The 22,760-nt window shown below is 43.1% G+C and overlaps 1 protein-coding gene, 1 long non-coding RNA gene and 1 pseudogene across 3 annotated transcripts in view; 1 reads left to right on the top strand and 2 right to left on the bottom strand.

Moving 5' to 3' along the window:
* Ank3 (ankyrin 3) overlaps nucleotides 1–22,760 on the top strand; it is a 623,484-nt gene that overhangs the window by 11,000 nt on the left and 589,724 nt on the right. The window lies entirely within an intron of this gene.
* Nucleotides 9,536–11,445, bottom strand: St13-ps10 (ST13, Hsp70 interacting protein, pseudogene 10; annotated as a pseudogene).
* On the bottom strand, nucleotides 13,663–22,657 carry LOC134483903 (uncharacterized). The gene is made up of 2 exons (XR_010061094.1): nucleotides 18,363–22,657; nucleotides 13,663–14,711 (listed from the first exon to the last, which is right to left on the bottom strand). It is a non-coding gene; the product is annotated as an uncharacterized LOC134483903 (long non-coding RNA).

The following is a 22,760-nucleotide window of genomic DNA, read 5'->3' as shown; positions in this document are numbered from 1 at the left end:
TGCTGTTTAGTTGTATATATTGAATCAAGCATGCATTTTGTAAAAAGGTACAATAAATAAACAAAAAATTCAATAAGAGAGCTAGCTTTTAAATTTTTTATTGGATTTTTTTAATTTACATTTCAAATGTTCCCCTTTCCCTCACCCAACCACCTACCCCTTCCCACCTCCCCACCCTGATATTCCCCTACAATGGGGGGTTGAGCCTTGGCAGGACCAAGGGCTTCTCCACCCATTGGTGCCCAACATGGCCATCCTCTACTACATATGCAGCTGGAGCCATGGGTCTGTCCATGTGTAGTCTTTGGATGGTGGTTTAGTCCCTGGGAGCTCTGGTTGGTTGATATTGTTGTTCTTATGGGGTTGCAAACCCCTTCAGCTCCTTCAATCCTTTCGCTAACTCCTCCACTGGGGACCCCATTCTCAGTTCAATGTTTAGCTGCGAGCATCCATCTCTGTATTTGTCAGGCTCTGACAGAGCCTCTCAGGAGACAGCTATATCAGGCTCCTGTCAGCATACACTTCTTGGCATCAGCAATATTGTCTGGGTTTGATGTCTGTATATATATGGTCTGGATACCCAGGTGGGGCAATTTCTGAATGGCCTTTCCTTCAGTCTCTGCTCCAAATTTTGTCTTCATATCTCTTCCTGTGAATATTTTTGTTCCCCCTTTTAAGAAGGACTGAAACATCCACACTTTGGTTGTCTTTCTTCTTGAACTTCATGTGGTCTGTGGATTGTATCTTGGGTAATTTGAGCTTTTGAGCTAATATTCACTTATCAGTGAGTGCATACCTTGTGTTTTTTTCTTTGATTGGGTTACCTCACTCAGGATACTTTCTAGTTCCATCCATTTGCCTATGAGTTTCATGAAGTCATTGTTTTGTTTTGTTTTGTTTTGTTTTGTTTTTCTGGAGCTGAGGAGCGAACCCAGGGCCTTGCGCTTGCTAGGCAAGTGCTCTACCACTAAGCTAAATCCCCATCCCCGTCATTGTTTTTAATGACTGAATAGTACTCTAGCTTTTTATTGTTGATGGACCACAACCTAATCAGTCATCTGGGAAGAAGGAACCCTAACTGGACAATGGCTTTGATCAGATTGGCCCGTGGACAAGTCTGTGGGGCATTTTCTTGATTGCCAATTGATATAAGATAGCCCAGCCCACAGTGGGCGGTTCCATCCCTAGCCAGGTGGATCTGGTCTCTATTAGAAAGCTAGCAGAGGGTGAGCAGGAGTCCTCTGTGGTCTCTGCTTCAGTTCCAGCTTGAGCTCCAGCCCTGACTTCCCTTAATGATGGATTGTGACCTGGAAGTATAACCTTCCCCTCTCAGTTGCTTCTGGTCAGTGTTTATCACAGCAACAGAATTAAACAAGATCAAACATTAGGCAGCTGTTCTCTTGGCTAACATTCACAGGCATACATTTTTGTACTGTCATTACTGTCTGTTTACTGTCATTTACATGGTCAAGGACTTCTCTGTGATGGTATCTTGTGTTTGTGGAAGTCCTCTCAGTGTTAATTAGGAGCCCCAGTGACTCTGCCACAGGCTCACGAGCTCCACGCGGAACTGAACCGCAGCATGGCCAACTCTTGTTTGGATGTTGCTACTGCAGTCATGCCCAATATTGGGGTATTCATATTTTCATTCTAGGGAGATAAACTGTTTGTCTCACCATTTTTAGCCAGGGTTTCTGAAAATTAACCTCGATACATAGGTAAAAATATCCTGAAACTCTTGAACCTCGAGCCTGCACTCTGAATGTTGAGATTACAGGCATGTACCACACCGAGTTTATGGAGTGCAGGGGATGGAGTTCCGGGGTTTTCTGCATGCTAGGGAAGCACTTCGCCAACTGAGCCGCATCTCCGACACCCCCTTCCAGTTTTAACGCTTTTCCCTAAATTTAAGGTTAAATTTCAAAATAAGTTTTTTTAATTCCCCCCAAAATATTATATCGATAAATCAGAAACCTAGTTAAGTAAATGGCAAACAAAACTGATTCTTCTACTGTTAAACAACCCTGGTGACATTCTTTCATCTTCTGGGTGGCTGTCTTCTGAGCCATTCACTGAAGATATTTCCTACACAGAAGTACTGAGAGAGGAGGGTCTTAGTCAGGGTTTCTATTCCTGCACAGACATCATGACCAAGAAGCAAGTTGGGGAGGAAAGGGTTTATTCAGCTCACACTTCCACATGGCTGTTCATCACCGAAGGAAATCAGGACTGGAACCCAACAAGTCAGGAAGCAGGAGCTGATGCAGAGACCATGGAGGGGTGTTACGTACTGGCTTGCTTCCCCTGGCTTGCTCAGCTTGCTCTCTTATAGAACCCAAGACCACCAGCCCAGGGATGGCCCCGCCCACAGTGGGCGGGTCCTTCCCATCCTTGATCACAGCTGGATCTCATGGAGGCATTTCTTCAACGGAGGCTCCTTTCTCTGTGATGACTCCAGCTCGTGTCAGGTTGACACACAAAGCCAACCAGTACAAGGACGATTTTTATTTTATTTGTTTGTTTGTCTTTTTATTTATTTATTAAATGGGTTTTTTGAGACTGGGTCTCTCTAGGTAGCCCTGGCTATCCTGGAACTCACTCCGTAGACCAGGCTGGCTCCGCCTGCCTCTGCCTCCAGAGTGCTAGAACTAAAGGCATGCACCACCACCACCCGGCATGGAGGAGGGTTTTTAAAAGTCGATAGTTTCAAGTGTGCATCGCTAACTAGATCATATAGACTTACAGCTCTAATTTTCTCTTCTGGGAAATGGTGGTGGGCAGCCACCTTAACGTTCCAGAGGCTCTTTGCCAGCGTGAAGTTTAAAGCTTGGAGCTTGGTTCACAGTAGGTACTTTGATTACTAAATCTTTAAACATTTCTTGGATGTTTGATATTGTTTCTCGTTACACACATAGTCTGTGCTTTGTGGGAGATGAACCTTTTTTCTGACCTGGTTCACCGGCACCAAAGGGCCAGCATGCTCCCAGCTAAAAGGGATACTACCCGAGTGTTGACCACACTGGATTCCTTAACATTGTTCCGACGTCTGAGATGGACCAATCCCTCAACTAATCAGAACCCAAATACATATACCTACGGTGGTGAGGTGGAGCACACATCAAAGACGTGTGCATTTCTTATGCTCCCTTTACTTTGTGAACATAACAACTTCCTTCGTGAAGGTCTGCAGGTCTGAATCTAACTCATTTGCACCACCAGTGTCCTGGGTAGACAGCGGTCCCTCACCGAAGGGCGTCATAGTCTTACTTTGAGATGTGGTTGCACTAGGTACAACTCATGGCTCCATTCAGACTGGGCTTCTCATTATCCCTAACATCGATGCTTTCTGTCCTGTAAGTGCATGCATGTGTCCTATTTACAGGGACTTTCTTGTAGACAGGGTCTTTTCTGTTTTCTTCTTTTTCCTCTTCCTCTCCTTCCCCTTCCCCTTCTTCCTTCTCCCTTTCCCTTTCCTTCTTCCCTCTCCCTCTCTCTCCTTCTCCTTCTCTTTCTCCTTCTTCTCCTCTCTCTCCTCCTTCTCCTCTTTCTCCTCTCCTCCTCCTCCTCTTCCCCGCCCCTCTTCCTCCTCCTTTTTTAAAAGATTTCTTTATTTTATTTCTATGAGTTCACTGTAGCTGTTTCAGACATACCCAAAAAGAGCATCAGACCCCATTACAGATGGTTGTGAGCCACCGTGTGGTTGCTGGGATTTGAACTCAGGACCTCTTGGAAGGGCAGCCAGTGCTCTTAACCATTGAGCCATCTCTCTGGCCCCTCTTTTTTTCTGTTTTTAAATCTCTGTTTTACCTTTATTTTATTCACTGATTTAAAAAGATGCCATTATCTATTTATTTATTTATAATACATGTGTACACATGCATGTCTGGGCACATGTGCAGGCAGAGGCCCACAGAGGCCAGAAGATGTGTTCATCTGAGGGAACTGGAGTTACAGGCAATTGTGAACATCCATGTGAGCCAGGCCGCCTTCCAAAACAGCCAGTGCTGTTAACCACAGCATAAACTCTTTCTCCTCAGCCCAGAGTTTCTGCTTTCATTTTGAATATTTAGATGCTTCATGTTTCAGATAATTAGATAATTTTGCTACATTTTTTGTCCTTATTCTTTCTCTTAATTTTATATTTTATGAGTCTGTTCTCCCGCTTCTTAGCATTCGGGCTATGATTCTTTAGGTGTATTTAGAGTTTGCAAAAATTAGTTTACAACAAATACATTTTGTTTCCCAGTATCGGTGTTCTGTCGTAGAGACCCTGCAAGTGTCCCTTCCGCCCCCTTCCTCATAACATGGCTGCTGTTTATCCTTCACCCCACTGGTTTACCAGCTGCTGGTAATAAACGCCAATCATGTGATAATAATAAGCTCTACTAACCTCAAACTGACTGTACCTGCAATCACTAAGCAGAGTGATACTGTAGTCCTCCCAGAGTTGCCTTCCGGTAAATGTCTACTTGCCTGATTGCTGACGAGCAGGAAAAGTTGGGGCTAGAGAAATGGCTCAACAAAGAGTGACCTGTGCTCTTCCAGGGTTCCCAGATCAATCCCCAGCACCGTAAGTCCAGCTCAGGGGCTCTGACAACCTCTTCTGGCTTCCACAGGCTCTCGCATACATACTCTCTCACACACACCTATACACTCAAGAACACATACATACACTAACAATACTCTCACACATACACACATACACTCACACACACACTTATATTCATACATAACATGCATACACTCACATTTATACACATACTCCCACACACATCTATACTCTCAAGCACACATACATACACTAACAATACTCTCACACATACACACATACACTCACACACACACATACACTCACACACACATATATTCATACATAACACACATACACTCACATTTAGACACATACTCCCACACATATCTATACTCTCAAGCACACGTGTATACACTAACAATACTCTCACACATACACATATGCACTCACACATACACACATATACTCACACATACACATATACTCATACATAACACACATACACTCACATTTACACACATACTCCCACACACGTCTACATTCTCAAACACACACATACACTTACAATAGTCTCACTTGTACACACATACACTCACACTTACACACACATACACTCACACTTACACACATACACTTACACATATACTCACACTTATACATGTCCACTCACACATACACATATACACTTACAGAAGCACACTTACTCAGCACAGAAGCACAAACTCAAATATACATGCATTGTCACACATACACACATACACTCACAATACACATATACGCTCTTACACACTCACACATACATACACTCACAGTTACACACATGCACTCACACATATACACATGCCCCTTACACATACGAATGTATACTCACAATATACACATACTGTCACGCATACACACAGACACACACATACCTCTCACATACACATATTCACTCACAAATATACATGTATACTCACAATATACACATATACTGCCACACATACACACAGACCCTCATGTTGTGAATTGCTGTCTGTGTTTTCTGCTCCCTCAGTAGGGATACTGGCATGCAGTTGAGGTCAGGTGAAATCTTATTCGTTAGATAAGGCTAGAGCCTGTGATTGGGCAGTGGAAAAGAAGGCGGAGTTGAAAGTTTTAGAGAGGGGACACAGAGAGACAGAGACAGAGAGAGACAGAGAGACAGAAAGAGAGACAGAGAAATGGAGACGAAGACAGGAGAGACAATCTGGAGCCTGTAAGAGAGGATGTTAAGTCAGAACCATGTGTTCCTAGGAGCCATAAGTAACTGGGTACTTCCCAGATAGACAACAGAGTAGTGTAGGGCACATCTGTCCAATCTTGGTGTGCAGCTTGTATCTATATCAACTGAGTCTTGAGTTCTTTGTGTGGGCATTTTGGGGACTGAGGACTTACTGATGTACATCTGGCTGGTAAATCACAAGCCTCTGGAGTTTCCGTTTTACAGGGTTACAGGGATTTGTACAGCTAGATTTCTGCAGGCTAGCCACAGTGGGTGGATGATCTGGGAACTGCTTGTGGCAGCTCACTAACCGCAAGAACCAGGGGGCAGGCAAGACAGTGCTTAGCCAGTCACAGCGTGGATTGATTTTTTTCATAATTACACGCTACATACACTCACACATACACACTTACACTCACATACACACATGCACTCTCACAATACACATACACATATTTTTAAAAAATCCTTAAGAACTGCTTAAAGTGTAAGCGAAGGTAAAGATTTTATTTTACCTTTATTAATTTATTCCTGGATATTTTTTCTTTAAGTATTGTTATTATTTTTATTTAAGACATATAAAATATTTGGAGAGCTACATACCAACAAGTTGTTGATATTAAATAGACGGGTTTCTATTACTTGTACCATGGGATCGATCACACCGGAAACAGAAAGATATACCACGTGACCTATGACTATCTCAGCGAGGAACTTCAAAGCTGTGTATAGTATTTCACTTGATGATTTCCTGATTTGATCTCCCGATGGACAAGCCTCTTAAAACATTAACCGACTGACATTTATGGTAAACTAAGATGAAGGCGATACTGTTTTCTTAATCCTGTCCCACTTTCGGATGCCATGGTTTCAATATCACGAGCTTCCCCCATCCAACCTGGTCCAGGCGTTAAACGGTTGTTCCTCTGGATGACTCTCCTGGGAGGTGATGAGTCTATCCGGAAGCTGGGCTTAGTCAAACGTGACAGGAAGAGGTTCCTTCCAGAGGACTGTGGAACTCTTTTCTTTCCCCTCTCCTGTCTCAAGGACGGGACAAGCACTTTCGCTCTCTTGTGACCTTACTCAGGACTGTGTTGGCTTGCCACAGCTTCCGAAGTGTGGGCCGATTAGTCATTGACTGTCATGTCATGTCACCTGTGCGTCAAAAGAAAACCGATCTGTGTAAGTTATCCACAATAGAAAGCTGACCAACACGTATTCTTTTTATTATTTTTCCAATTCCCTCCACTTGAGTTTGTCTGAGAAAGTCTTTATTATACCTTTTTTGTTTTGTTTTTGCAAGGGGAAAATGCGAGACCTTTATTGAAAGTACATTCAAATTGTCCCTTTTTCTCTCTCATGCCATTGGAAGAATGGTTTGGTTGAATAGATTTTTTATTTAAAAATGTTATCTGTGTGTGTGCACTCTCGAGTCTCTCTCTCTCTCTCTCTCTCTCTCTCTCTCTCTCTCTCTCTCCCTCCCTCCCTCCCTTCCTCCCTCCCTCCCTCCATGTATGCATGTATGTGGGGAGGTCAGAGGAGCACTTGTGAGAGTTAATCCTCCTCTAACAGGTGGGTGCTGAGAACGAACTCAGACCATCGGGCTTTGTAGTACAAGCTTTACTGGCTGAGCTGGACTGCCAGACAGTATTTTTTTTTTTTAACACTTTAAATATGTATACCACTCTCTTCCTATGTAGCTTCTGAAGATAAATCCAACATAACCTTAACTATGTTTGTTTTGAGATGGGACCTCACCACATAAAACTGGGTTTGCCCCAGACTCATATTGACTAGGCCAGCCTTGAACTCACAGAGATGTGCCTGCCTCTGCCCTCTGAGCCTTGGGATTAATGGTTTGCACCACTACGTCTTTCTAATTTTCACTCCTTGAGGTAAAGTGTTTATTTGTGCTGGGTATAGGGCATGACTCAGGGGAGACACTTGATATGCTCTTCTGGGTTTCTCTGAGCTTCCTGGATCTGTAGCTTGCTGTCTATCATTAAATTAAAAAGAAACCTCAGCTGTAGTTTTTTGGAATATTCATGTCCTTGGGTCCCCGTATTCCTTTGTTCATCGTTGCGTCTACATTAGGTCTTCGTAATAATCCCACAGTTATAGGATTTCTTCTCCATTTTCCCTTTCGTAGAAGTTTCTATAGCCATCTTCAAATAAAATGATTTTTTTTTTAAAAATATGTATTTAGTTTTCTCTTGAGTCCACCAGAGTATTCCTAACCACCGTCTCGGTGTGCCTTCTAGCCTGTTAAGTATTTCCGTTATGATTCTTTTTAGTTTCTGTGTCCTTGCTTATATGAGGAGGTTGGAAACTGCCGTTTATTTCTCGATGCTTCTCTCCTCAGTTCCTTAGATCATCATTGTCTGTGACAACTTGATTGAGCTACCGGATGCCCGGGCAGCTGGTCAGAGGTCACTTCCGGTCTCGCCTCTTACAGGGCTTGTGTGGGAGATGAGCGTCTCTCACAATGCTTAGTGAGGCATTTTCCCACGCAGGCAGGCCCAGCAGTTACAGACCGTCCTGTACCCTACAGTTCCTTGCTCTTTTGACATCGCAACCTTCTTCCACATCCTCAGCAGATAGCCCAGCATTCCAGACAAGAATAAAACAACATGCTTACTTTATTTTCTCTAATTTGATTTCAGCTAAGTGTTAATCTGGTCTTTTCAAGACATTAACCCCTTTGTCTCATCGATTTTTTTATCTTTCTTTTAGTTTGTATTACACAGCTATCGGATAGAATACTCTATGGATATCAGTTGAGTCCATACAATCTCTGGTGTGCTCTAACTCTGGAGTTTTCTTGTTGATTGTTTTTTGGTCTGCGTTAATCACCAATGTATGGGGTATTGAAGCCACCCAGTGTCACTGTATTCATCTGTCACTTACGTCCAGCCGAACTTCTAAAAATGAAACTAAGTGTGACCAGTAATGTATGCACACGCATTTATAATGGTTCAATTTCCTTAATGTATTGATTTCTTTTTTTTTCTTTTCTTTTTTTTTTTTTGGAGCTGGGGACTGAACCCAGGGCCTTGTGGTTGCTAGGCAAGTGCTCTACCACTGAGCTAAATCCCCAACCCCTATTGATTTCTTTATTAATAAACAGTCACATGTTTTATTTGTTCAGGCTTGTATTTGTCTCAAGGTCTACTTTCCCAATTGTGTATAGTTAGTACTGCTTGTTGGTTTATATATATACACACATATATACATGCGTATGTACACATATGTGTACATATATCCACATGCATGTATACATATTCATATACATATATGCACATATGTATATACATATACACACATATACATGCGTATATACACATATGTGTACATATATCCACATGCATGTATACATATTCATATACATATATGCACATGTGTATATACATATACACACATATATACACATATATACATATATAGTCACACACATGTATACATAGTCATATACATATATACACATACATATAAACACATACATGCATACATACACATATATACATATACATGCATATATATACATATATATATTCATATACATATACGAATTCATTGCTTGCAACTAACAAATCTTTATTTCATTCATGAGAGCAGTTAAGTCACCCATATTCAATTTCCTTACCCATTAATTCAGATGAAAAAACCCAAAAAGATTAGTAAAAAAAAATGGTGGCATATATATATATATATATATATATATATATATACAGCCACCAAAACTAGATAAGATTGATGAAGCTAAAAATGCATGCAGAAAGGGAGTGTCTCCTGAGAGACACACCCAGAGCATGTCCAATACAGAGGTCAATGCTAGCAGCAAACCACTGAACTGAGAACAGAACCCCCTTGGGGGGAATTAGAGGAAGTATTGAAAGAGCTGAAGGGGCTTGCAACCCGATAAAAGCAACAATGCCCACCAACCAGAGCTCCAGGGACTAAACTACTACCCAAAGTCTATACATGGACTGACCCAGGGCTCCAACTGCATATGTAGCAGAGAATAGCCTTGTTGGAGCACCAGTGGAAGGGAAAGCCCTTGGTCTTGCCAAGGTTGGACCCCTAGCGCAGGGGACTATGGGGGAGGGCAATAGGGGGATGTATAGGAGGAATACCCATATGTGGGAGGGGGAGGGGAAGGAATGGGGGCTTATGGACAGGAAACCTGGAAGAGGAATAACATTTGAAAGGTAAGTAAAGAAATATATCTAATAAAAAAATTTTAAAAATGTAGGAATTGACACCCCACCCTTAATTTTTTAAAAATATGTTTATGGTTGAAAAATGTTTTAAGATTGTAATTCCTGGTAGGAAAACATTATCTGAAAGAATATCCTAGTGGCAAACCTCGATAAAATGTCTAGTCCCATTTAATGCAGAGGGCAGGGATTATCTTGCAAATCCCCAGCTCTCTGGGCAAGGCCAGAGGTACACTGGTTTACTTGTTTTTTTTAAATTATTTATCTCATGTATATGTGTGCTCTGCTGCATGTACACCTGCATGCCAGAAGAGGGCATCGGATCCGATTACAGATGGTTGTGAGCCACCATGTGGTTACTGGGAATTGAACTCAAGACCTCTGGAAGAGCAATCAGTGCTTTTAACCTCTGAGCCACCTCCCTAGCCCGCTGGTGTGTAGTTTTGCAGCACCCAGTAAGTGAGATAACCTGCTCTTCATTCAGCAAGAGCTTCGTTTGACTTTCTGATTGACTTCCAAACTTGGCTGTCAATATATGGGTGAGATCCGTAACCTTTGGGTCGCTCTACTATTTTGATATATATGTGCTGGGTTCTGGGGCACATCCTAGAAAGCCACCATGACTTCAGGATCCCGAGTGGCTACAAGAACCTCTGATCACTGAGGGTTTCAGCAAGTCCAGGCATTCCTAACATTCCTGGCATTCCTGGCATGCCCCCTCCCATTCCGGGCCTGTCTCCAGGGAAATTACCAGGTATTCCCCCAGGAAAACCACCTGGAAAAGAGCCACAAGCTTCCGATTGTCTTCTGGCTGCTTTGCGCGCTCTCCCGCGCTCTTTCGAGCCTCCTACACCTTTTCTATTGTTTTATCTCTTCCTCTTCACGTTTCCCCTCTTACTTCAGCAAATGTTTGAGCCCGAGGTTGGACTTGTTTCAGCCTTTCACGGGCATCCTCGTCATAACCCAGTTTACAGGCCAGGCAAGATCGTGAGCTGCTCCTTCTTCCCAGGGACCCAGAAGTCTGTGCGTTTTCACTCTGATTTCTGTGGCTGAGCTGAATCAGGGTTTGTTTTCAGTGCCTGTCGTGACCTCGGATGGAAGCATTTGGCTTCTGTAATTTGGTGAGGACATTGACTCTCTCTGGCATGCGGAATAGCCAGGTGAGGGTTTAGCTTGATGGCGCCTGTGGCCGAGTCAGTGGTTTTTCTACAGCTCACCTTCATCTAGGGCTTCAGTGGCAGCCCCCTGCTTTTCGTTTGCTTGGTCCATCATCTCAGTTATCTCCGCGTTTCTGTCTCCCGTTTCTCAAGGGGCATCACTGTCAATCTCTAGACCGCTCTCCTCACTTGACGGTCGGTCTGTCTTTATTTTCCTCCTATCTCTTTTTCCTTCTTTGATACTTCTGATTTAGCTTTATGCATAGCAGGGGAGGGGTACCTTACCGCCCAGCCCATGCTCTCTCCCTCTAGAAGCACATCCCCGCCCCGTTCACCTCAGGATGCTCACCTCCTGCTGGTTTCTGCCAAAAGCTTACTCACTCTGCAGGGATCCAAGGTTGGAAGGTGGGTGGCTGCAGACAGAGGTGAGCGGCTCAGCTTGGGTTGCTCAACTTGTCTAAGTAGAAGGCATTTGCTCAATATATTAACTTCCACCTTTTACTTTCCGTCTGTACGTGTCGTAGACAGCAAACAGTTGGATCTCGTTTTTCAACGTCATGATTTTATTCCCTAGCACTCCTTGGTTTTATTCTTTACAAATTATTCAATTTAGTGTCTTTTGATTCAGCTTTTTCCCCCTTGTGTGTACAGAATTTCCTAAGCATATTCTGAAATGCCAACTTACATTCAGTAATAACTCTAGTCTGTGCTTATCTTGAGAATTCTTTTATCTCTCCAATTTTAAGAGATAGTATCTTGGATATAATCGTTGTGATTGGTAGATGTTTACTTTCAGGGCTTGAAATATATCATTCTCTGTTGGAATTTCTGGCTTTTATGATTCCACGATTTACACAAAGGAGTTCGATGATTTTTTTTGTGTGTGATACTTTTGACTAGTCTATTCCTGGTGTTTTTCGTTTGACTTATTTTGTTTATATATATATATATATATGCATATATATATATTGTGTATATATGAAATGTGAGTACACTGTCACCCTTTTCAGACACACCAGAAGAGCGCATCAGATCCCACTACAAATAGGTTTGAGCCACCATGTGGGTGCTGGGAATTGAACTCAGGACCTGTGGAAGAACAGTCAGTGCTGTTAACCACTGAGCCATTTCTCTGGCAATTTGTTAGTTTTTCAGGGTCTCAGTAATTTCACATCTAATCCCCATTGCTGACTTTCTTATTCAAGTCTTGAATGAACTCCTTCACTTCATTCAGCTGTGTATTTATAGTTCCTTTGCAGTTGTTCATCATTTTTAAAAGTACACTTTTGAACTCTTAGTTTGGCTTTTCATACATTTTGGTTTCTTTGGGTTTGGGAATTAAGTTTTGGGTTTGGTAAGCCATCTTTTAGAGGTATCATTATGTCTTTTGTGTTTCTTATGTGTCTGGTTGTGATGTATACACCTGTTAGTATGGACATATCTTCTGTTTTTTATTGAGGGTCTTCTATGGAGAGCAATCTCCTCCCAAAGATTATTGCTAGTATAACTCATGGTTCTATATGAAATGGCAGCACTAATATGTTATATGTTAACCTCTGACCTCAAAAGGTTATTTGCAAGAACCTTGAACAGACATCAGAGAGAGGCAGTTTCCACACTTCCAAGTTTCTGCAAAATAACTTAGGTAATGTTTCCATGGTGCTATTGTGTCTGTATACAGAACTGTTGTCTACAGACAAGTTAATGGCTTAGCTGTGTCTCTTCTGAAACAATGGTAGAGACAAGTAACCACAAACAAACACGTTGTAGCAATAATGGAATCTCAAATGGGGGTTTCTAACCCACCTTAGATCATTCAGTTCCCAGATAAAAGACACACAACCTTTATATTTACAATTAGCCGTAATCAGCACTAGAGCTGAGCAGATATCTACCCTCTACGCTATTAGAACCTACTTCTCTATCAATAACCCCAAGTTATTACTTACTGTGTTCCATTGGACTGCTCCTAACTTCAACTGGCCAGCCCTCAGGGTCATGTTTTCATGACTCAACTAACCCATGGTGTCTTTCTATCCTCTCTCTCTCCCCTCGTGGTCTCCTCAGACCTCAAGCCCAGGAACTGCAAACCCCACCTATCGCAATTCTGCCCAGCTATTGGCTGTGGGCATCTTTATTTACCAATCAGGGATATAGTGTCACCTGTGTCTACATGCACGTTCTCTCTTCCTGTGCGTCAACCAGGCCTTGGGGGCCAGTATTTAGCATTAAAATACATAGCAAAAGACTAAACCTCAACACGAATGAAGCTAGAGGGTTTCGCAGGCTTCTCCTTGTAGGTATGTCTTATCCCGATAGCTGTGCAATTGGGAAGGAGTTACTAATCTCTCTACCACAAGGAAAGGTCTGCTCGTCAGCAATACCGTAGTGGAAATTTCTAACATGTGCCCTTGTCCTCTTGTCCAGAGTTCATGGTCATGATTCAGAGTCTGTGATCTAGTGAGTTCATGCACGAGAAGCATTTATAATAGTAGCAGCGCACAGGAGGCCGTCTGTGATTACGCCTGCGAATGGCTGGCCACCTATTTGATGTCTTTATTGTTATTAATTTAGATCCACCACTGTAAGAAGGAAAGGAACTGTTTCCCACCCCGGATTTCTATCAGAAAGCTTTAAAGAACACGGAGGTACTTTGAAGCACTAAGACATGGCAGATGGCCAAAGCGACAAGTTCCACAGTGCACAGCTAACCATAGCTTTTTTTGTGTTCAGATGGAAAACAAAGTTTGGCTGAACACTTACTTGTTAAGAGTGCTTTGGTCTCCTGAGAAAGCTGTTGTCATTGTTACCGTCTTCTTTTTCCTCCTCCTCCTCTTCCCCTCTCTCCTCCTCTTCCTCTTCCTCCCCTTCTCCTCCTCCTCTTCCCCTCCCTTGTCCTCTTCCTCCTCCTTCTCCTCTTTCTTCTCCTTTTCCTTTTCATCTTCCTCTGCCTCCTCTTCTTTTTCCTTTTCTTCCTCTTCTTCCTCCTTCTCTTCCTCCTCCTCTTCCTCCTCCTACTCCTCCTCCTCCTCTTCCCCTTCTTCCTCTTCCTCTTCCTCCTCCTCCTCTTCTTCCTCCTCCTCTTCTTCCTCTTCCTCCTCCTCCTCTTCTTCCTCCTCTTCTCCTTCCTCTTCCTCCTCCTCCTCTTCTTCCTCCTCTTCCCCTTCTTCCTCTTCTTCCTCCTCTTTGTCCTCTTCCTCCTCTTCCTCCTCCGCTTCTCCTTCCTCTTCATCCTCTTCTTCCTCCTTCTCCTCTTCCTTTTCCTCCTCCTCTTGAGACACGATGGTCTTATTATCCTCCTCCCTCTATCATCCGAGTACCAGTTTCTTGTGAAAAAAAAAAATCTAACCTAGTGGCCAGAGAGATGGCTCAGCACAGAAAGGCATTTTGCTGCAGAGCCTGACAACCCAGATTCAATCCGAGGTGGTAGAGAGTAAAAGGAGCGAATGGAAGTCCACAAGTTGTTCTCTGACCTCCTCATGTCTCTGGGTGTCTGCCATCGAGAGATCTTGAGAGGAAGCTGATTCATTTAGTTTAGGCTTTTGTAGTTAGGTTCTGTTTTCCTAATAAAGATTAAAATATTTTTTAAAAAAAGTTTTATTTATTTATGTATGTGAATACACCATCAATCTCCTTAGACACATCAGAAGTGGGTTTCCCATTACAGATGGTTGTGAGCCACCATGTGGTTGTTGGGAGTTGAACTCAGGACCTCTGAAAGAGCAGTTAGTGCTCTAACTGGCTGAGCCATCTCTCTAGCCCCAAGATGAAAATCTTAACCCTTTAAAATGTTTTATTTTACTAGGTATACCAGCCCACTCTTGAATACCGTCACTTGGGAGGCTAGCCAGGCAAATTGTCCTGAATTTGATGCTAGCCAGGGGTACAGAGTGAGACCTTATCTCAAAAGCAAACAATGTTTTCTGACCAGCAGGATGGCTCAGTGGGTAAAGGAGCTTGCTGCTAACCTTGACAACGTGACTTTGATCCCCAGGATCTGGGTGGTGGAAGGGGAAACTGAACTGAGTCCATCATTGACTAAAACAGAGAGGACTGATTTGGAGCGGGGTGGGGGATGATTGGGAATCATCTGGAAAACAAGATGGCATAGAATGGTGGAAAATGATTTGAAAGCACTGACTTTTCCTTTGTATCATGATGATGTCTTAGGGTTTCATTGCTGTGAAGAGACACCGTGACCAAGGTAACTCTTTTTTTTTTTTTTTTTTTTTTTTTTTTTGGAGCTGAGGACCAAACCCAGGGCCTTGCGCTTGCTAAGCAAGCGCTCTACCACTGAGCTAAATCCCCAACCCCAAGGTAACTCTTACAAAGGCAAACATTTAATTGTGGCTGGCCCTCAGGTTCTGAGGTTCAGTCCATTATCATCATAGTGGGAAGCATGGCGGCATGCGGGCAGATTTGGTGCTGGAGGAGCTGAGAGTTCTACATCTTGATCAGAAGGCTGTCAGGAGGAGGGGCTATTCCACACGGGATGGAGCTTGAGTATCAGATGACCTCAAAGCCCCGCCCACACAGTTGTGGACTTCCTCCAACAAGGCCACGCCTCCTCCAACAAGGCCACACCTCCTCCAACAAGGCCACACCTCCTCCAACAAGGCCACACCTCCTAATAGTGCGGTTTCCCCTGGTTCAAGCATATTCAAACTATCACACATGACCAGGAAAGAGATGAGCTGCCTGCTACTTGAGTCCTGGAGCTTGCTCATTACTGGGCTTTGCTTATCCTGTGATAGAAAAAACCTTTGTTTCTGAAGGAGCAAGAAGATATGAGGGCGTCTACTGCTACGTTCTGAAGTCCTCACAGCCAGGGGTTATTAGTATGTATCTGTTATGTGTAAAGATGAGTTTTATTTTGGCACTTCGCATGAGTGCTTGTTACCCACCCATCAGCCACTTGTGCCTCACCCCCATGCCCTCCTCTTCTCTTCCCAACTAGTTCCCCTTCCCCGTTCATAGCTCCTTGTCATGTGACCCAGAGTCTAGTTATAGTTATTTATAGGATCACGGGAGGGGTGTTATTAATGTGAGTTTGGTCCGTTTACCAGTGGCTACAGTACTAAAGAAAATCACTGAGGTTTTTCGACATCTACTTGGATTTCTCCAAATTATTTTTATTTTATGTGCATTGGTGTTTTGCCTGCATGTATGTCCCTGTGAGGGTGCTGGATCCTCTGGAAATGGAGTTACAGACAGTTGTGAGCTGCCGTGTGAATGCTGGGAATCGAACTGGTGTTCTCTGGAAGAGCAGCTACTGCCCTTAACTGTAAAAGTGTCTTTTATACTCCTATTGTAATTGTTGTCTTGGGGGCTTACTGCCTCTGTTTGATAACCTAGGCCTAATCCTGAAAACCTCTAACTTCCATAGTCCTATGAGTCTTTCTTTTTGAATTCTGGCTGCCTATTTCACCTTAGCCATTCTGGTTCAAACCCCTCTCTAATATAATTATTCAATGTGGCTTCTCTCTCAGTCTCTGACTTTTTGCTCTGCTTGGCCTCAAATTAACTCTGGTAATCGGTTCTAATCTTCTAGCACTCTCTCATTCTCTCTCTCGCTCTGTCGTTACCTGTGTCTAGCTTGCTTTGTCTTCAATCTGTCTCTGTAATACTGTCCCAGTAAAACATCCTTCTTCCTGTCTCTCCTCCTCTCTCGATCTGCATGACTCTTGGCCTTCTTAAGTAGCTTTTTACCTCTCTCTTCTCATGAGAATTGGGCATATCCTATTCTGTCAGATCTTTCTCTGATTCGTCACTTTCACACACAGCTGCTTCCTTCTACAAACTAACTTTACTTTCATTGTTTGGGATTAAAAGTGTGGACTGGAGAGATGGCTCAGTGGTTAAGAGCACTGACTGCTCTTCCAGAGGTCCTGAGTTCAAATCCCAGCAACCACATGATGGCTCACAACCATCTGTATTGGGATCTGGTGTGTCTGAAGAAAGCTACAGTGTATTCGTATACATAAAATAAATAAATCTTTAAAAAAAAAAGTGTGGACTAAGGGTGCGTCTGTGTGCCCACCAGAGGGATTAAAGTGTGTGTGGTAAGGTTGAGCCACACCACAGCCAGACAGAGGTTTTACCAGTAAACAACACAATCTTGGGGTTCACAGTGTGATCAAATAATCTGGGACATTTCACCACTAACTCATGTCTGTAACCCCTTTGTCTGTGGTTTTAAAAATCTGGGTGAAACCAGTTGTTTAGCCTGGTTTCATTCTCCTGTTGTTTTAAACGCTGTGTTTTATAAGTGCTCTTGCTACCCAATAGACACTTTATCTAGACTAATTTAAGTATCATTATCTATTCCTGCTGGGCATGGTGGCACATTACCATCATTCTATTACTTGGGAGGCTGAGGTAGGACAAGCCATCAGTTTGAGGCCAGCCTGGGCTACCCATGAGGGATTGTCTCAAAGCAAAATATGAATTAAAAAACAAAAACAAAAACAAAAACACAACCGAAAGTATCTTTAACTATTCCTGTCCTTCTAAAAAAAATCTCCGAGGACAGTCTCTCAATGTAGCATGAAAACCTGTTTTTAATTTTCATCAAGATTACTTTGAATCCATAGATTAATTGTGGAAAGAACTGATCCAGGAAAAAAAAAAGAATGTTGACTTGGAGTTTTTTCCCCTCTGTTTATAAATAGGATTGTCCTACAGTTTTCTTTGTTCTATTTTCTTATTCCACCTCATTTCCAGATTTGGAACAGTTGGGGTTAATGGGGGTCCTGTGTTTTTTGTAATTTTTCTCATGCCCTCACCTAGCCTAAGGAGACCCTCAGTCTATCTTCATAGCTTGTCCAATCTGCCCTCTATTCCGCTGGAAGTTACTCATTGATCTCACTTTCCATTACAAACAGAACCAGACATCCTAAAATCTATCTCAAATGCCTTTTAGGTCCTGAGAAGTTCTACAAAACCTTCTTTAGTAGTGATGTCCTTGCTATTTAACAAACAGATCTTGAGCCAAAGGTGGCCATTTGCCCATTCATCAGAGACTTTTAGAATGGAGTTGCTTTGGTTACAGGACCTTTTAATTTCTGAGGGAAGTGAGGGAGGGCTTTTGACTTCTCTTTGTCTTATATGGGCTTTTTTGAGAGTTTGGTTCTCGTACTTTGTAAACAGGTCCCTCTGCCTGGACAAGACCCATCTCTGAATTTCTACTCGAAGAAAAAGTGAGGACTAAATACTTAGGCTAATTGACGTGCTCGTTCCTTGGGATGGTGGAACTTTCTTTGTGTTCTCTAGAAGCAGCTGAGATGGCTCTCGCTCTGGACAGAGCATCTTGGTCTCTGACAGCTTGGAATGTTCTCGATAAGAAAAACATTATGACGTATTCTTGTTCCAGAACATTAACGGTCATTTCCTAGTAACCAAGGAAGGGACTTTAAAAATGCTCCCCCCCACAAAAAAAATGCTGCCCCCTCCTTTAACCTTCTTTTTGCTGAGGCAAGAGGAGAATGTTAGCCCACAATGAGGGTTGTGGTGTATGCCAGCACTCCCTGACTTCAACACAGTGTTGATCATGTTTCTCCACAGTTGATGCTAATATTTCTCTTCTTCAGCCTGATTTTACACTTCCCTTCACTCTGTGCAATGCCTTGATAAACAGCTCCATTGGTCAACATGAGCTAAATATATCAAGAAACCAACAAACGGCACAGGGCTGAGAAGTAGCCAGAGATGATGGTAATTCCATGAGTTGTAGAGTTAGGCTTTTTCCCTGTAAGCTAAGCACCCACTAGCTCCCTCCTCCTCACCCCTCCTCTTCTTTCCATAAATGTCTCTTGGTGATTGCGGTGTGCAGCAGGGAGCACGGACGTGGAACTGGACCGGGGTTGTATTTCTGGCTTGCCTGTTTATATTCTTTGCGACTTAACATTACGTTGAAGAAACAGGACTGAAGCTTCTTCGGACTACACGAACAGGAATTAAGGAATCAGAACTATACAGAGGGTGAGGAAGCCTGTGGGTCTTGCCTTTTGTGTGCGGTCAATGGATTTCTAGTTTGGGTGTGAAGTTACAGGAGGGAGGTTGTGTTTTAGAGGCAAGCCTACTTATGAACAATCTTCCAAATGACTCTCAAGGTCCGGACATTTCTGGTTTGCTCCCCTCTTGAAATAAAGACAGTGCTGCAATCTGCCACAGGTTGTGGCGACACAGCTGTGCTGTCACAGAATGCTCCGTTTGAGGCCATTGGGCCGATGGCTCCTCTTTCCTACCCTGTTACTGCTGGCAACCCCAGCATGCCTGACCAAAGTTGACAACTGTCCAGTTACTGTTGGGTCGGTTCAGCCCTGTGCCAGCTAGATTTTATGTCAGCTTGACACAAGCTAGAGTCATCTGAGAAGAGGGGACCTCACTGAGAAAATGCCCTTACCAGATTGACCTGTGGGCAAGCCTGTGGTACATTTTCTTGACTGATAATTCGTATGGGAGGTCCCATATCACTGTGGGTGAGGCCACCCCTGGCCTATTGGTCCTGGGTGTTATTTTTTTAAAAAAAGCAGGCTGAGCAAAGCCATAAGGAGCAGACCACCAAGCATCCCCAAACTTCGCATGGCTTCTGCATCAGTTCCTGCCTCCAGGTTTCTACCCTGTTTGAGTTCTTGCCCTTACTTGGCAATGGAGTCTGGCCCGACCATTATCCTCTGAAATAAATTCTTTCCTTTCCAAGTTGTTTATAGCACAGTGTTTTTATTCCAATAACAACAGACACTTGACCTTGCAATTTCTAGAGGACAGATTTGGCATCTGGCATTTATTTTATGTTAATTACTAAATGGATATTGTACTCGCCATTAACTGGTGTTAAACACAGTGAATTCTTGGCAGACTTGTCCAGGTCTTAAGTCAACAGGGGGTCAGTGTGGAGCCCTCAGTAGCAGACTGGGGCTGCATGGGTTTTAGCAGTGGCTGATGCTACTGTGACTTCTAACAGGTGACTTTGTGACCTTTGGACACACTGTCTAACCACCCCCAGCCTTTGCTGTCTTATTTGGAATGTGGTCATGATAAAGGTTATCTCTTCATGGTCTTCATTTCTTTTTTTTTTTTTTGGTTCTTTTTTTTTTTCGGAGCTGGGGACCGAACCCAGGGCCTTGCGCTTCCTAGGTAAGCGCTACCACTGAGCTAAATCCCCAGCCCCCATGGTCTTCATTTCTGTCCTCCATTTTCTTCCAATCCCTTCCGGCCATCACCACCTGTCATCTTCATTGTGGACTTGGTTGGAAACACCTCAGGCACTAGTGAAGCTCTGCTGTCCCCCATCTACCCAGATAGAAGCCAACAGCCACCAACAGCGTCTCCTGTTGCCATGCCTTTTCTATGACAATGGGCTATACTGTCACCTTGTGAGCCTAAATAAGCCACCTTCGCCCCTTAAGGTACCTTTGGTCATGGCAAGCAGGAGAGTAATATCCGTCCCAGCTAGTTAGTCTGCTGTGTGCTAGAGATAAGCCTGTGAACGTGGCTTATTTAGTGTGTAATTTAATGGAGTACCTGTAACTCACTGATCCAGGCAATGAATGAGATGCTGTCGGAGGCCACACAAGAGAGGCCCCAAGCCTAGGAGCTAGACGGGGTAGGACGTTTCTAGGAGCTTCGGTTTGCAGCTCCTCCCATGTGAGTTTACGTCCAAGTTCTCATGCTGGCTTGAGAGATGTGGTTGGCCTGTCTTCCTCTGCTACTGTCATATATCATTGAAAGAAAAGCCACACAGCTGAAGTCCTGTAATATCCAAATATTATTTTATGTTTTAACACCCCCAGCGCCCCAATGGTGTCTTAATATTCAATAATCCATACGTATCGAGCAGTACAGAAAAACGGCTGTTTGCTGAAGGCCCTCGGCAGTGCCTGTGATAACTCGTGTAGGCTCTGAGAATGATGTCTGGAAAGTAAAACCAGAGACATTTCGTAATTTTCCGAATTCTAAAGAAGATTAAGTCACGTTCGGCGTATATGTTGCGTGGTAAGCCAAGTCTTGTGTTTTGTTTGTGTCTTATGACTCTTATACATAAGACATAACATACACACTGTGCTTTTAAAAAACATCTCTGGTCCCTCTTGTTTTTAAATGCTCACCCGATATTTTGAAATCGTATCCATTCGCTGATGATGATTTTGCTTTTTGTCTTGAAGGAGACACAATTACTGGGCCTCGTGCCTACTAAGAACACATGTTCTTGTCACCAAGAGACACCCCCACACTCACTAAAAAAATTTTTTTTAAAGTAATCATCTTTTCCTCAGCTTTTCCTGAGGGGGAAAAAAAATCAATAGAATTATCATCTTACCAAACTGACAATTCTCAAAAGAAGCCTCATTGACTTACTGTCTTGTCGGTTTCTGTATCCGAGGATATGATTTCCACAATGTTTTAGAGCTCTGAAAGCTTTTATTATTGACAGTATGTCCACAGAAAGCAAAGCGATTATTGTAAAATTCTGCTAGCCTTTCCCTCAGCCTGTCTTTATTTCCCTATCTGTTAAGGCAAATCCAGCTGCTGCCAGAGAACAGCCTCAGTCTTCATTTCCTCTCTGTGGTATGACCAGGTACTGACTGAGTGGGGCAAGTGGAGCAGATTGAGGAATCAGGGATGAGTCTTAGGGTGACAGAGGACCCACAGAAGTCCATAGGAGACTGGCATTTAAAAGGTGACCATACCATGAAAACCAAGTGGCGGTCTTTTGTCCCTCTCTGTGACTCTTTGCCTCTCTCTCTGTTTTTAGTTGAGAAAGGATTAGTTCGAGCTTTGGTCTCTAGGTAGGGTTGTAAGAGAGCGTGGAATTGGAGACTCTCTGGTAAACAGACTTATTGCTTTGTTGGAAAAGCTGCTACCTTCGTTGTTGATAATTTTTAAGTCTTCCATGACCTCAGGCGCTAGGCTGTTCCAAGTAGCCTATGTCTTTGAAAACTGGACTGGTAACATTCTAACCCTTTAAGCTGGGTATTTGAGTAGGGAAATGAAGCGAAGCACTTGAAATCAAATGTTGAAAACTGGATAACCATAGCCTCCATTCGGAGATTTCCTTTGGTAAAATTTTAAACATTTGAATCACATTAGACGTGGTTAGTAACACTGTACTGTCTTGCTTTAAGATTTTATTTATCTGTTTGTATTTATATATGTGTATCTGTAGATGGGTTTGTGCACATGAGTGCAGTACCCAAAGAGGCCAGAAGAGGGTGTGAGATACTCTGGTGCTGGAGTTATAGGTGGTTGTGAACAGTCCAGTTCACAGGAGTGAACTGAGGGTCCTCCAGAAGAGCAACATGGTCTTTTAACTTCTGATCCATCTTTCCTTCCCTGATTAAACTGATTTCAATCTAGAAAGAAAGAAGTGCTGTGATCTTCTTCTTCTTCTTCTTCTTCTTCTTCTTCTTCTTCTTCTTCTTCTTCTTCTTCTTCTTCTTCTTCTTCTTCTTCTTCTTCTTCTCCTCCTCCTCCTCCTCCTCCTCCTCCTCCTCCTCCTCCTCCTCCTCCTCCTCCTCCTCCTCCTCCTCCTCCTCCTTCTTCTTCTTCTTCATGGTCTAACTACAAATACCTGTAATTTCATTTTGTCTCTTGATTCCTTTTCCCTACAG

Source organism: Rattus norvegicus, chromosome 20 (assembly GCF_036323735.1).
Source record: "Rattus norvegicus strain BN/NHsdMcwi chromosome 20, GRCr8, whole genome shotgun sequence".
Taxonomy (NCBI): domain Eukaryota; kingdom Metazoa; phylum Chordata; class Mammalia; order Rodentia; family Muridae; genus Rattus; species Rattus norvegicus.
Note: the sequence above shows the minus strand (reverse complement) of the source record. Positions and strands in the feature narration are given on the sequence as shown.